Source organism: Ambystoma mexicanum, chromosome 7p (genome assembly GCF_040938575.1).
Source record: "Ambystoma mexicanum isolate Mex_15411 chromosome 7p, UKY_AmexF1_1, whole genome shotgun sequence".
NCBI lineage: Eukaryota > Metazoa > Chordata > Amphibia > Caudata > Ambystomatidae > Ambystoma > Ambystoma mexicanum.
Genome location: NC_090939.1, coordinates 780,383,427 through 780,399,730, shown reverse-complemented (window position 1 = coordinate 780,399,730; position 16,304 = coordinate 780,383,427). Strand labels below are relative to the sequence as shown.

The 16,304-nt window shown below is 45.7% G+C and overlaps 1 protein-coding gene across 2 annotated transcripts in view; it reads left to right on the top strand.

Moving 5' to 3' along the window:
* The first annotated feature begins 580 nt into the window (after nt 1-580).
* Nucleotides 581-16,304, top strand: part of GPR45 (G protein-coupled receptor 45) — a 309,197-nt gene continuing 293,473 nt past the window's right edge. For both annotated transcript variants that reach the window (XM_069636920.1, XM_069636921.1), the window contains exon 1: nt 581-842. The gene's annotated coding sequence lies outside the window, so the exon portion shown is untranslated. The remainder of the gene's footprint in view (nt 843-16,304) is intronic.

The following is a 16,304-nucleotide window of genomic DNA, read 5'->3' as shown; positions in this document are numbered from 1 at the left end:
CTGGTGACATCAGGTCTAGGAGCCCAGGCAGGGCCAGCTCTAGAGCACAGGTCCTGAGCCGTGTCCCACCCAAAGCCCTGAACACAGATCTGTAATGAGTCGTTAGCAAAATGCCGTGCAGCCTTGAGCAGAGATAACGGCCTTTCTCTAAAAGAGATCACGTTTTAGCTGAAAAGCTTGGAAGCGGTCTGTATAATAGACCAGTTGGAACCATTCAAAAATTAGGGTGGGAGAATACCTTCAAAACCCATCTAAAATCTGCTGTTCTACTCACTCGTTCGTGGGCCCTGGTCAAGCCCTTTGCATGGAGCACAATGAAAACATGTATTGCCTTGGCCTTCCGACAGTAATGCATTCAAACTATAAAAGGAAAAGTGTACAGTTACTGTAAACATCGATGTGACCGTGCAGCGTCACTGCCGTGTTGTACACTTTTTGTAAATGTGTTCTAAAAATAGCTCCCCCCATTTCATGGTGGTCCTTTTTTCAGAGGCTGCGGAATGCCGCCAGTCTGTTATATGCACGTTGCACTCTGGTGTCGGCGGATATGAAATGTCGCAAGAGGAGCGAGGGGGGTGGGGGGGAAGCTGGTCCTCCCCTTTAACGGAGGCAGAGTGTCATTCCAATCCAGGGGGTATCCAGCTGTTTGGCAGGCATGAACCGAAGAGAGCAGGGGAAACGCGCTCGGCGGCAGTAGCAGCTCGGGTCCGGCAGGATGCCCGGCGGCAGAGCAAGCAGCAGCAAGCAGGTGGGGCAGGTGGAGGATGCCCGGCGCAGCGCTCACCTGCGGATGCAGAACCAGCCGGAGCGCAGCTGGCCTTTGTTCAGCCACAGCCGCACAGGTGAGTGAGTGGGGGGGGGGAGGGGGGTGCGCGCGCCCTAAACTGCCCGGCACTCCGCCGGGCGTCCTCCCTGCGCACCTCTAGCCCCGCATCCCTCCCACCTCCTTTCCTGCAGCCGAGCAGAGGCCAAGCAGCGTGCAGCCATCCCCTGGCCCTGCCGGCAGGTGTCCGTGTGTCGGCTTCTTCCAGGTCTGCACCCAGCACTCGCCACACCTGCGAGGCCAGTCCCTTTGCCGTTTGCCACCCCTGCTGCCAGCTCCCAAATGTGTACCCTTAGAGGCTGCGGTGCCAACACAGCTGCAGAGACTGATGGGTGCCAGTGTCAGCGTTTTGGTTAGTTCATATCTCACGCTATTATTATTTAATGTAAGAGTACGCCTTAACTTTCGCTCCAGGTTAACATCAAATGATTATTGCTGTCCTTAAAATTAACGTGGTCGCTAGCAATATTTGTTTTAGAAACTGATTGTATTGCTTGCATGCATATCCCAAATAACGGTACATAGAGCACGAGCTCCGAGCCTAGGAGTTCAAGGCAACACGATTTGTTTCTTTGAACCAACATCAGAATGTCTGCAAAGAAACGAGGAGCACTTACATAGCTGGGTTGCTAATTCCTTGACAGTCAGCCAGCCGAGGCACTCATTTAAAGAGATTCAGCAAGTTGGGGTGATCTTCTCCTGGGGTCAGTGAGTGGGCACATCTGTCCAGAGAGGCAGCAAGTTGAGCTGCCCATCTCTAGACAGCCAGTAGGTCGAGTCGCTGTGACGGAATGCCACCTGCAAGGGTGAAATAGCCTACACTGTTTAGATTTTCAATAATAAAGTGATGGCATGTTATTCTCTAAGATCTGATAATCGGATCCCACTTTCGTAACGCTCCAGGCACACATGCACCTTGCTGAGGCGATTTCCTGACATCCCCAGCAGCTGCTCAGCAGTGGCAGCAGGGAAGGTTGAAAGGTCATGTGTATTCCTGAACGCAGCTTCTGCAACATAAAGTTGTGATAGACAGAGCCCGTCTGCAGATATGGTTAAACTTATCATAACTCTGTAACCCAGACAGATTAGTGGCAGTTATTAATATGTAAATGCAAGCCATGCCTGTTTTTGACACGTTGGCTACTGAGATTAAACAATTATGCACCCACAAGCATTGGATGTCATTTTAATGGGAGCTTGGTGAAGCAGTGACTCATGCATTACCGGGCTGGGTGTGGATTACCCGACTGGTCTGGGTGGGCAAAAAGCCTTCTGTAATCCCCCTGAGGAGAGTCGACATCTTCCTCTTGGAACCCTCCCAGAGAGGCTGGGGCGGCTCGACCATACAGGGCGATGGTGTGTCTACCCACCATTTTGTATGAACCATTACCAAGCCAGCCCAGTCGAAACACTGAGTGTTCCCTCACAGCAGTAACAAGCAGTAGCAGTAACAAGCATTTGAGGGAGCGCTCCTTGGCTGAGTTCTTGTTGGTACCCATGCACGCCTGCCCAATAGGCCATGCAAGCCGGGGGCATGTTGCTTCTCCAGCCTTGCATGGCTCATTAGGGATGCTTGCTGGGGTACTGCAGCTCTGAATATGCGATTGAGTGCTCCTGCGCCTCCATGCTCAATCAGAGCTGTTGGGGTGCTATCCAGGACACACTCGGGCTCCTATGGGCAGGAACTAGTGCCCCCCAATCCTCATTCATGTTCATGTTCTGTGGATCCGACAGTCACGGGACCTGGAGAAGTGGATTCTGGACCGGGGTGCCTGCGGGTAAAAAATAAAATGTGTGAATGTGTGCGTGGCTGTATGTCTAATCAACGTGTCTATGTTTGTGTGTGTGAATGGGAAAGTGATTAATGTGTATAGATGCATGGGGGTATTTGTATGAATGTGTAAAAAGAAATGCCCCTCATCCATTCCATCCCCCAAATCAGAGCTATGATTTTGGAGTGCAAGAGCAAGGGATTCCTCCAAATCAGAGGCCCACACAACTATGAGTGGCACTCACTGTGCCGGTAAGTGAGCCTCTTTTATTTAATGAATCAAAGCAGAGAGATGCTGGTGAGCCTGATCACCAGCACAGTGAGCAGGCTTCTGATTTGGCTGCACCCCCCACCCTCTCCTCCGCATTCCCAAATTGAACGGCGTGCATTTTTTACTGGGCGCCAATGTTAACGCACACATCAGTTTTGCTTTAAGAATGAGGTCCAGTAAAAAAAAAATAGAATAACCCAAATATCAGTGTGGTTACATGACTTTGACAGGACTGCATTGCTGTAGCCAGTCTGGCTACTTTTTCTGCCTCTGGCATGGAATTTGTAGCAGCGATTTATGATAAAGCAAGATTGTTAACTGTTGTTATGTTGCTAGACTGCATTTTGATGCAGCCAATCTAGCTATTTCTTACTGTGGCACAGCATTTTTACGGGGCAAAGCCAACAGGAGTATGTTATGTGCAGGTACTGGCATATATTGGCAGAGCCAGCTTGAACATTTTTTTTTATAGTATTACTGCTGGCATTAACGACAAAGCAAACAATAGTATGTTCTTATATGGAAATTCCGGCTTGTATAGGTGCAGCCAGTATGGAAATGTATGGGCACAGGCAGCATGAACATTCTTTTATACTGACATATATTGTGGGGAAAGGCAGCATGAAAATGCGTTGGGAAATGCTCCTGTGCAATGTTGGTGACATGCATTTTCATTCGTTACCTTACAAAATTGATTGCAAACCATCTGGCTTTTTACCCAATTTTTCACAAAAAGTCTGCTCTATACTGTATCATTTTGGCTCATTATTCAAAAAGGCGTGAAAATGCCTCAAACACTCTTTGGTTGGTGTGGTCTCCCTTGCTGGGCTCAGTCGCTCAGCCCTCCAATTACAAAATTCACCAGCCCCCACTGCAAAGCGCTGCTTCAAAGACCGTCCAGCCATGAGAAAGGCATCACACTGGGGTGCAGATTGCTGGAGTCCTTTTGAAGTAGGCAGACAGAGGTAGAGGGCAGAGTTAGACTAGCCCAGCGGAGAGGTTCAGACCGCAGAAGGGTCTCATTTTGAATTTGCTAGGGCTTTCCCGAACTTCCCCCTTCCCCACTTCCTGCAGACAGGGCACCAGCAGGCAAAGAGAAGTTGTTACAGAAGCCAAGATTAGACCCCTACCACCAGGCCTGATGTGGACCAATGCACTATAGGAGTTTGCCTATATAAGCGGGGAGCCTCATCTTTGGTCTTTAAGGATTCACTGGAACCTGATTGGGAGTTTATTCCAAAGTCATCTTTCAGATAAATGAAGAGAGGAGCTCCAGGTAAGAGGAAAGCTCTTCTCCCTGACCATTCCAATGTTATTTTTGGGATAACCAGCTGGGTGGACAAGGCCTACTGAAACTGGGACGCTGGTATTCTTAACCCTGCTTACTGGCGGCATCATAACCCTGCAAGGGCTCTCTACAACCCTTCCTGGTTGGGAAAGGCAGAATAAAGGACTCCTCTCACACCTCACAGCTTTCAAAAAGGGTTTTGGGACTTCCTGTCCCAGAATGCACTGTCAGGATTTTGTTCCCACATCTCAGCTCCCCAAACCCTCATTTGCCATTGGGAGCTGCAGGAGCTAAAATGGGATACTGTTCTGAGGTCAGGGTCTCTCCTGCTGACTCTCAGATACCTGGATTCATCTGACTGGCTTTGGCGAGGAGTCTTGCTGTGGGTACTGCCAGGCAATCCCATCTGCCCCTGGACTTGCCTTTTGGAGGTACCGCTCCCTCTGCACAGTGCAGTCTACTCTAGACTCACAGGGCCAGTGTCAGGGCAGTTTTCTCCTTCTCCAGGTCTGCCAGGGTCTCTACAGCTCTTCTGGCCTTCCTCCGGCTTCCTACACCTTCTAGCATCTCCAACTCACTCAAAGTGTGCTTTCCTCCCCCTCCTTTTATACTTCCTGGGAGTAGTGATTGGATCCACATGTAAGTGCTTGGAAGGGAATGCCTGACCCTGCCTGTCCTCGTTAGCAGGACAACATGGTGGTTGTCCATATGAGTTAATGGTCATGGGATTCCTATGGGTAATCCTTATCCTCCCAATCTCTTTCCTCCTCGTCCCAGTGGTTACAGGGAAAAACAGTGTGGGTGGATTATGGGACTTTTATTTCATCTGTAGAATACTGGAAAACCCATGTGGGTTTTCGTCGGGGTGAAGGGGGTACATGTAGTGTTGGGTGCAAATGGGTTGTTGTAGGGCACAGGGTGACATATGTACTTTCCTTCTCTTGGTTCTTCTATGCTTTGCCTCCAGTTTGGTATCTGGTGGGATTGAGGGGTAATGGTATGGGTTCTGAAATGGTGTATGGTAACAGAGGGAATGTCGTGTAGGGAGGTGTTAATACATTGTCACTCACAGTGAGTTGTGCATGAGAAAGTGTCAATGTCGGAAAGTGTGAAAGGGGGGTTAAGTTTCTAGATACTCTACTGGGTTGGATGGGGAAAAGGTATCATACTGTAGGATGTACCGCATCTTGCCATCTGGTGCCCCTATCCTACTCTCTGAGCACCACTCACACAGGTGCTCCTCCCGCGCTCGTCCACCCCAAGGGTCTGGATCAAAGGGCGATGGCCACCTGAGAAAGGGATTCCTAGGGTTGAGACAGTGAGACACTCTCAGCTTCCTCACAATACAAAAACAATTGATAAATAAAAACACATTTTTTACCTGCCTGCATGAATCTCATGACTGGTTAACACACGAGCATTGATTGCATAAAACACTCCCTCTATGATTGCTTCTATCTAAGCAACACAGTATACATTAATGATGGCATTGACACTTATTGACCAGTGTGTGTACATGGCTAAATGAAAATATTTTAAAATGCTTTAAAAACAGCTGACTTTCTAGGGAATCAAGACAAGTCTGGTGTCAGTGAAAAGTTACTTGAACAATTAAATTGCACTCTCTTCTCTGTACATGTGTGTGCAGTCTTCTTGGAATATGTATGTGCAACTTTAAATCTACATCTGTGTGTGTCTTCAGTCTTTAGCAGGGGTTTTTGGGCTTATTCAAAACAACTTGATGCCTGCTTCCGGGGTTGCTGGACCTGGTCTGGGTCCCCTGGGGTAGGCATCATGACAGCACTCCCCCTCCAAGGCCCCTCCTAAAGTCGTTCTTCCCCGTGGTTTTGGTTTCTCTGGGAAATTTCGGTGGAATCTTTTCACCAATCGAGGTGCATGCAAGACCTTTCCTGTGGTCCATAACCTTTCCAGTCGATTAAATAAAAAAGTTTTGACTTTACCATCTTGGAGTCCAGGATGTTCTTAACTTCAAATTCGGGTTCCCCGTCTATAAGGACGGGGTCTGGTGGCTTGGTTAGTCTTGTCCCTGGTTGCACTGGCTTCAAAAGTGACACATGAAAGACGGGATGAATTCGCATATTAGCAGGTAAGTCCAACTTGACAGCCACCGGGTTGATAATGGCCTTAATAGAGTAAGGTCCCAAATATCTGGGGTTAAAGGTCCATGTTCCCTTTAGAGGTATATGTTTTGTGGCTAACCATACTTGGTCCCCTATTTGGTATTGTGGAGAATCACTTCTAAACCGATCAGCATCTTTCTTGTATTTTTCTTTCGCCTGTTTCAAATGTGCAGTTGCCTCCTTAAAGGCTTGTGTAATCGTAGCGTGTAGATGGTCCATTGCGGGCATTTCTAAGTGTTGGGGTGAGTCAAGGTCTGAGGTTCGAGGGTGGTGCCCATATAGGGTATAAAAGGGACTTTGTCCAGTTCCAGAATGTACTGAATTATTGTATGCATACTCGGCAATCCTAAGAATGTCCTTCCAATTACTCTGTTTGATGTAACATACAACGCACATAAAACACACATAAAACAGACAGACAGACAAAAACACTTGGCCGGCCACATATACTCTCATCTTCTCTCATAAGACTAATTCTGCCCCTGAAAATACCCTGTACGGAGTGTGAACAGCCCTCTTTAGGTTCGTCTTTAATCAAACCCGCCTCCTATGTCTTCCGCTATGGGATTTTAGGTGCTGTTCCTTCTGTAACGTTCTTTAAAACGCAGGCACTAGGCATACTCTTTATCATGGCTCCTCCTCACGATATTTCTTAAATTGCTTGACCTCCCCTCAAGTCAATTTTTACTCAACATTTAACACTAGCTCCCTTCGTTACTCGTTTTCCCTTTTATCACTTTCTTCGCCCACTGCCCATTCACTCTTTTGCCACCTCGCTCAGTTTTTTACTCACCATTCGAATCTTTCAACTTCTGAAAATCTCAGGATCGCACGCCTCCTCAGTGGCCTCTTCAACTTTCCATCCACTCAGCTTCCTGTAGACACCGGGAGGGGTTTCTGCATGAAAACAAGGGGACCCATTTAACCTGGCTTGCAAGACTTTGCGTTACTCTAAAACCGCTATCTACAGGGAGCTTCGCATCCTCTCAGCCGAATGGCAGAGGTCGTGTGATATTTCCGGGATCTCAAAAGCTCACTCAGGTCGATGGGTTATGTAACCATACTCTGCTACCACATGAACTGGATCTCCCAGCCCTTTAAGATGAGATAGCAATACCCATGGGATAGAATGGGATGCAAAATGTATTCAAACATCAATAATCGAAACAACTCAGGTAGTTGGATAAAGGATAACTGTTTCAATATCAATTACCTAAAACAGTGAGTACAACGGACATCAGCAGACATCTCTCATCACGATCTCAAGGCATTTAATAAAAAAATCACATTTTGAAAGTAAATATTCGTCATTGATGACGTTAACCTGCGTATCACCAACGTCATACTACGTGGCAAAACTTAAAAACCTATGGGTAAATGTGATACCGTCTAAACGGATTATCTAGGTATACGATCCATACTCGTTTGGGCAGTGAAATAAAGTGATGGGCTTCTTAACATCATGTGGGGCAACTAAGCCCTTCCCTAAAAATGTGTCACTATGACCATCACTAAATATACGACATCTAACTGGCTACTCAACTATAGGACCCATGATCATGCAGTCCTCTATCATTAGTCACTTTCTAACCTCTGTCAGTACCTTCCCAACCTACGTTAGCAGCATGCAGGCTGAGCGTCCAGGTGCAGATAAGCTAGTCTTAACCATAGCTTCCCACCAATTAGCATTTCCAACCATCATCACCTCAGTCGTCTGCCTTCAATTTGAGCTTTGAACTCGTTCTTGGAAATGTTCCTTGCTACTGAAGAATTTAGGGGAGTGAAGGCACAGTCTGCCCTCATGGGTAGGTGTGACCATCATGCTCGTCCAGCTTCTTATCCCCACGTGACTAAAGATCACGAAATTGAGCTTTTAGTGTATTTAAATGCTATTTTCTAATCAACCTCTGACATCTTCTTGTTTCCGTCCATGCCTTCTGAACAAGAGCTTGTTCTTTCACACGATTTGTATCCAATGTCAGCTCACTCCAGTCTGATAAAACCTTGGCTTCGTGGGTTTATCCACCTCTCACCTTGCATTAATAATGTAGTACGGCGCCACCTTCGAAGACAATGTGCTATCTAGGCTTCCTGTGCGCTATCCAGTCTACTTGCAAGCCTAAGTGACACACGAAGGGCCTTACTTTGTAATATATATTTTTGTACAGTGCCTATTGTTTATCTCTGTAATTATATAGGCCATTTCTATTCATTGCCATTATTTTTGTACTTTGTGTATATCCTGTAAGTATGTAAATATTGTATCTTGTGCTCATGCCGCAACTTTGTAAGCTTTGCATCTCCATACTGCTGCGCCCTTTAACTTACGAGTCTGGTGCGCTTAACAAATGAATAAACAAACAAACAAACAAACCTCGCCTTTCTGAGTTTTGTCTGTAATTCACTTATTTTCGGACTGCGACAAAATGATAAAAGCGGCCTTCCTTCTTTTGCTCAGCACTGCTATCATGCGTAGTGGGAACATTCATCTTTTAATGATTCTAATATATATATATATACCCATGTACCCATGTTGGCAGATACCGCACTCTATTCACTATAAAGCTAGCCTCAAGGATACTTCATCGGCTTGCGTTTCTTAGCATATTTACACATGTGAAATAGCTTGAGCTCTTGATTACTTTTGTAGCCTAAGTCTCTTCATCTTGATCCCAAGATGTCACTCATCTTCAATACTTTCTTGATGCCTTTATAGAATTGCCTGCATTCTCTGGTCTCTGCATCTCTTCTAAACATACGTCAGCTTTGCTCTGTATCTCTGTATAACGTCATTATCTTTCTTTGTTTATTTGATTGTCCTGCTTTCTTCCAGGCTATCCCTTGGACAGCCATCATACTGTCCCACATGCGGGTATGGCTGCCTCAATGGGAACCCTGCTTCCTGGATTCTCCTTGGTATCTGTAATTCAAATGGCTTTGTACATGCGTCATATTCTGGTTTCAAGCAGATAGGCAATATGGGTGAAGTGATTGAGGTGGGGGTACTTAGCTCCTTCTCTACACTTGGTCTCCAGCTCTATACCAAGGAAATCACTACAATTGTATAGGTACTGTAAGGAAGGCATGGTATCAAAGTAAGACAGACACAAGTGATCAAAGTCCAAGGATATTAATTAAACAGTGCACTGTTTGTTCAGAGAGGACAGTCTTGAGTATCTTGCTCCTGGCGAGAACAAAAAGAATATTTTTGTGTGATAAATCAAGGAGAGTTGTCAGGCAATAGTTGCTTATCCTGTTGCAAGACTTCTTCACAACTATAAAATACTTGAGTTATTTTGGATTTGGGATAGTTGCTGATTGCGACAACTATATAACAAAAAAATAGGTCCTTTGTTTGTAATGTTATAGTTGAAAGAAAGAATTAACTTCGTTTGTGCTTCAGTATAAATTGCTTTATTTTTTTTGTTTTTTTAGTTTTGCACTTTTTTCAAAGTTTAAATTGGTTTCTCCCTACACGTGTTTCACCATCCCATTATTTGTGAATGGATCATCAGGAGAGATTTAGTTTTGTAAACAAGCATATAATATTTCATGAAAAACAAACAAAGGTAAACAATACATCAGGTCAAATTGCATATCCTATTATTCTTTCATTGTATACCAAAGTAGAAATAAATAGAAAAGAAAATGGTTATTTTAAAGGTTTGCATAGCTCACCCTGATTCGGAGGCTGTTGCCTTAAATCCAATAAATGGTTTTTCCAGATTCTTGAATTAGCATATTTTGTGCATCTCGAAATTTCTTAAATGGTTTAACCGGTTGTTTTACTTCCCAAAAGTGGTTTGTGTTAGATGTGGTCTTTATCCCAAAAGCAAAAAAGAGGAAAAGAGGGCAGGGGGGAGAAAAAAAATATTGGGAGATATTAAGGTCCATAGTCATGTGGAAAAAAAGGAGGGGAAAATTTCTGGAGAGTTCAGTTTTATCTTTTTTCTTACCTCTATAATGGTTTTCTTGTGGAGCTGAGAAGTTTAAAGGCTTTGGGTCCACCTATTCCTGATGCTTCTTGTAAGAGGCATATTGGGTTTTGCTAAATTGCTCTATTTATACATGTTTTAGTGGAACGTTATGACATTATATGTTGTGTGTTACTGACCCCGATGTTTTGAGTGTAATGACGTCATCGCGTTTAGCGCAATAGCGTTAGATTTGAGGAATGACGAGCATAGGGCAAATTATTTTAACAAAGATTAGCTGATGTTGAAGATTATACATTTTAAATTCCCAGTCAGGCTTTCTCCTAAGCCCCCAGTCAGGCTTCACACAGTTCTAGTCACACAAGGTTCTAGGGTTCATTAGGATTCACCCCAATTCACAGGCATCCGTCAGTCAGGTTCAGATCTGCCTCCACACCGTGTCAAAGGCTTTCGATTGTACAAGGGAGTTTGGTTTGACCCTCGTATGACCACCTTGACACCTCATGCTGGCCTCCTCTAAGGCCTCTTGGTATTTGTTGTTTCTCCTTGTTCGGGTGAGGGGGTGCACCAGCCAGAGACCTTCAAATGAGCGTCCATGGGGTGCCAGACCATTCTATCTCTGATGCCTGGTTACCTCTCTAAGTTCCCAAGGGACTTCCCTCTGCCAGGCTCGAGTCTCCTCTCACACCTCACAGCTTTCAAAAAGGGTTTTGGGACTTCCTGTCCCAGAATGCACTGTCAGGATTTTGTTCCCACATCTCAGCTCCCCAAACCCTCATTTGCCATTGGGAGCTACAGGAGCTAAAATGGGATACTGTTCTGAGGTCAGGGTCTCTCCTGCTGACTCTCAGATACCTGGATTCATCTGACTGGCTTTGGCGAGGAGTCTTGCTGTGGGTACTGCCAGGAAATCCCATCTGCCCCTGGACTTGCCTTCTGGAGGTACCGCTCCCTCTGCACAGTGCAGTCTACTCTAGACTCACAGGGCCAGTGTCAGGGCAGTTTTCTCCTTCTCCAGGCCTGCCAGGGTCTCTACAGCTCTTCTGGCCTTCCTCCGGCTTCCTACACCTTCTAGCATCCCCAACTCACTCAAAGTGTGCTTTCCTCCCCCTCCTTTTATACTTCCTGGGAGTAGTGATTGGATCCACGTGTAAGTGGTTGGAAGGGAATGCCTGACCCTGCCTGTCCTCGTTAGCAGGACAACATGGTGGTTGTCCATATGAGTTAATGGCCATGGGATTCCTATGGGTAATCCTTATCCTCCCAATCTCTTTCCTCCTCGTCCCAGTGGTTACAGGGAAAAACAGTGTGAGTGGATAATGGGACTTTTATTTCATCCGTAGAATACTGGAAAACCCATGTGGGTTTTCGTCAGGGTGAAGGGGGGTACCTGTAGTGTTGGGTGCAAATGGGTTGTTGTAGGGCACAGGGTGACATATGTACTTTCCTTCTCTTGGGTCTTCTATGTTTTGCCTCCAGTTTGGTATCTGGTGTGATTGAGGGGTAATGGTATGGGTTCTGAAATGGTGTATGGTAACAGAGGGAATGTCGTGTAGGGAGGTATTAATCCATTGTCGCTCACAGTGAGTTGTGCATGAGAAAGTGTCAGTGTCGGAAAGTGTGAAAGGGGGGTTAAGTTTCTAGATACTCTACTGGGTTGGATGGGGAAAAGGTATCATACGGTAGGATGTACCGCATCTTGCCATCTGGTGCCCCTATCCTACTCTCTGAGCACCACTCACACAGGTGCTCCTCCCGCGCTCGTCCACCCCAAGGGTCTGGATCAAAGGGCGATGGCCACCTGAGAAAGGGATTCCTAGGGTTGAGACAGTGAGATACTCACAGCTTTCTCACAATACAAAAACAATTGATAAATAAAAACACATTTTTTACCTGCCTGCATGAATCTCACTACTGGTTAACACACGAGCACTGATTGCATAAAACACTCCCTCTATGATTGCTTCTATCTAAGCAACACAGTATACGTTAATGATGGCATTGACACTTATTGACCAGTGTGTGTACATGGCTAAATGAAAATATTTTAAAATGCTTTACAAACAGCGGACTTTCTAGGGAATCAAGACAAGTCTGGTATCAGTGAAAAGTTACTTGAACAATTAAATTGCACTCTCCTCTCTGTACATGTGTGTGCAGTCTTCTTGGAATATGTATGTGCAACTTTAAATCTACATCTGTGTGTGTCTTCAGTCTTTAGCAGGGGTTGTTGGGCTTACTCAAAATAACTTGATGCCTGCTTCCGGGGTTGCTGGACCTGGTCTGGTTCCCCGGGGGTAGGCATCATGACAGCACTCCCCCTCCAAGGCCCCTCCTGAAGTCGTTCTTCCCTGTGGTTTTGGTTTCTCTGGGAAATTTCGGTGGAATCTTTTCACCAATCGAGGTGCATGCACGTGGTCACTAGGTTCCCAAGACCTTTCCTGTGGTCCGTAACCTTTCCAGTCGATTAAATAAAAAAGTTTTGACTTCACCATCTTGGAGTCCAGGATGTTCTTAACTTCAAATTCGGGTTCCCCGTCTATAAGGACGGGGTCTGGTGGCTTGGTTAGTCTTGTCCCTGGTTGCACTGGCTTCAAAAGTGACACATGAAAGACAGGATGAATTTGCATATTAGCAGGTAAGTCCAACTTGACGGCCACCGGGTTGATAATGGCCTTAATAGAGTAAGGTCCCAATATCTAGGGTTAAAGGTCCGCGTTCCCTTGAGAGGTATGTGTTTTGTGGCCAACCATACTTGGTCCGCTATCTGGTACTGTGGAGTATCACTTCTATGCCGATCTGCATCTTTCTTATATTTCTCCTTCGCCTGTTTCAAATGTGCAGTTGCCTCCTTAAAGACTTGTGTAATCGTAGAGTGTAGATGGTCCACTGCGGGCATTTCTAAGTGTTGGGGTGAGTCAAGGTCTGAGGTTCGAGGGTGGTGCCCATATAGGGTATAAAAGGGACTTTGTCCAGTTCCAGAATGTACTGAATTATTGTATGCATATTCGGCAATCCTAAGAATGTCCTTCCAATTACTCTGTTTGATGTAACATACAACGCAGGTATTGTTCAAGAGTCTTTTTGGTCCTCTCCGTTTGACCATTGGTCTGGGGGTGGTGACTGGTCGATAATCTCACATTGATTTGCACCAATTGACAACATTTCTTCCAAAAATGTGAAATTAATTGACTGCCCCGGTCAGAGACCAACACGGACGGAAATCCATGTATGTGAACAATGTTTTCAAGGAATTCTTTGGTCAGGATTGAGGCTGAAGATAGTCCTTTTAAAGGAATAAAGTGGGCCATCTTGGAAAAAAGATCCACAATAACTAGAACGGTGTTAAACCCATTACAAGAATGTATATCAGTAATAAAGTCTAACGATAAGGTGTGCCATGGTGTAGGTGGAATGTCTAAAGGTTGTAAGAGTCCAGCTGGTTTTTTCTTTTGACTTTTGTTTTTTGCGCAAATGCAACAAGACATCACAAATAATTTAATATCCTTTCGCCAGGTGGGCCACCAGAATTGTCTTTTGATTTTAGCTTCAGTTTTTGCAATACCTGGGTGCCCCTCCATTAGGGTATCATGATAACGGGAAATGACTAGCTATTGTAGTTCCTTGTGTGGCAGAAACAGTCGCCCTTGGTAATAAGGCAGATCATTGGTGACAGAGTAGTCCGGGCCTTTCTTTACCCAGTCCTGCAGGGCTGTAGGATCAAAGAGTTGCTGGATCTTTACCTGAATGTCATCTAGTGTCTGTAGAGTAGTCATGCCAAGGATCCTTTGTTCGGAAATTATAGGTACTGGTTCTGGGTTCACTTCTGCCTCTCCCATCCCTATTCGGGATAAGGCGTCTGCTTTACCATTCTTACAACCTGGTCGATAGGCTATCACGAAATCGAACTCGGCAAAGAACAATGGCCATCGGAGTTGACATGACGATTGGGCCTTGGCTGTTTTTAAATACTGTAAGTTCCGGTGATCGGTGATCACAGTAATGGTATGCCTGGCACCGAGAAGATAGTGCCGCCAAGCCTTGAAGCCGCCTTTAATGGCTAATAACTCCTTGTCGGTAACCGCATAGTTTAAGTTGGGTGCCGAGAACTTTCTGGACCAAAATGCTACTGGGTGATGCTGGCCAGTTTCAGGGTCCTTTTGAGTCAGGACAGCTCCCATGGCTAGAGTGGATGCATCAGTTTCCACTATGTATGGAAGTTCAGGGCGCGGGTGCTTTAACACAGGACAGACGTGAATTTCGCTTTCAGCTCTAGGAAGGCTTTTTCTGCTTCTTCAGTCCATATAAAGCGTTTATTTTTTCGCAAGAGTGCTGTGATGGGATGTACGACATGTGAAAAATCTGGGATGAATCTGCGGTAGAAATTGGCAAAGCCGAGCATGCTTTGTACTCCTTTAACTGAACTTGGTGATTGCGTCCACCTTTCGTGAGTCCATTCGGACTCCTTTTGGGGTCAGGATAAACCCAAGGAATTCAACTTCTGTGGCATGAAAAACACATTTTTCCAGTTTTGCATATAGTTTGTGCTGACGCAATTTCTCAAGGACTGCTCGGACGTGCTTCACATGGTCAGATTCTGAAGAGGAGTATACTAGAATATCATCGATATACACGACAACACAAACGTCAATGAGTTCACGAAGGACATCGTTCATGAAGTATTGGAAGGCTGCTGGTGCATTGCACAACCCGAAAGGCCTCACCTGGTATTCGAATAACCCATACTTAGTGCGGAAAGCAGTCTTCCATTCGTCGCCCTCTTTTACACGTACCAGATGGTATGCCCCCCCAGAGATCTAATTTAGTGTATATACAAGCGTCCTTCACTTGGTCGAGTAGTTCAGGGATCAGAGGCAATGGGTATCGGTTCTTAACAGTTATCTGGTTCAATGCGCGGTAGTCTATGCACGTTCTGAGGTCACCTTCCTTTTTGGGCACGAAGAACAAAGCTGAAGATGCAGGGGACTTGGATGGGCGAATAAAGCCATTGGCAAGGTACTGGTCTAAATATTGTCGTAGGTGAAGGTTCTCCGGTTCCGTAAGGGCATAGATCCTGCTACAAGGGGGTTGTGCACCTGGTATGAGATCGATTTGACAATCGTACGATCTGTGAGGAGGTAAGGTGTTTGCCTGTTCCTTTTGGAAGACATCCTGGAATTCTTGGTATTCTGGAGGTAGTTGCATGAGTGCTGTGGTTACTGTGGCCAGGCCTGCGTTCTGATTTTTCTTTGGGTAACAGGTTTGTGCACAATCCGGGAAGGTTATTCTCCTCTCTCGCCAATCAATACAAGGATTATGTGTTTCCAACCAAGATATCCCCAGTATTATTTGGAACTGTGGGGCTTTGATTAGATCAAACACAATAGTCTCTCGATGCCCATCCTGACCCAATAGTGTCATCTCTGCGGTGGAATGAGTTACAGGCCCAGAGGTGATTTCAGTTCCATCGACTATGGTGATGACATCTGAGGTGGTTTTTCGGCAGAGAGGTAGATTCATCCTTGAAGCCAAATCATAGTCCACATAGTTTCCTATGGCCCCGCTATCAATGTATGCCCTTACTGCATGCATACGTGATGGCTGCCCTGGATCTACGAGGACCATTGGTATGATGAAATGCGAGGTCTGAGTATCCTTCTTCAAGCTCGGCAAGCGGACCTCTACGAGTCTGACTCCATATGGCTTTTATCAGCAGCTCCTACCACCACCTTGGGAGGTTTTACAGGGCAATCCCGTACAAAATGCCCAGAAGTTCCACAATATAGACACAATTGCATTTGTCGTCTCCTTTCTCTTTCCTTCGGGGTTAAGGGTCCTTTAACCCCTCCGATTTGCATGGGTTCTGAAGCATCTGCTCGTTTGGGGTTAGCGTGGTTTTTGACCAAAACCCGGTTCTCAAACTTGGCTCGATCAGCCTTTCTGTTCTGAAGTCTGTGATCTAACTGGACCACTAAGTCTATATATTCAGCGCAGTCTTGAGGTGGGTTCACGACTTGAGCCAAGACATCCTTGAGTTCTCCTCAAAGCCCTCGATGAAATAACGTGATTCGTTTT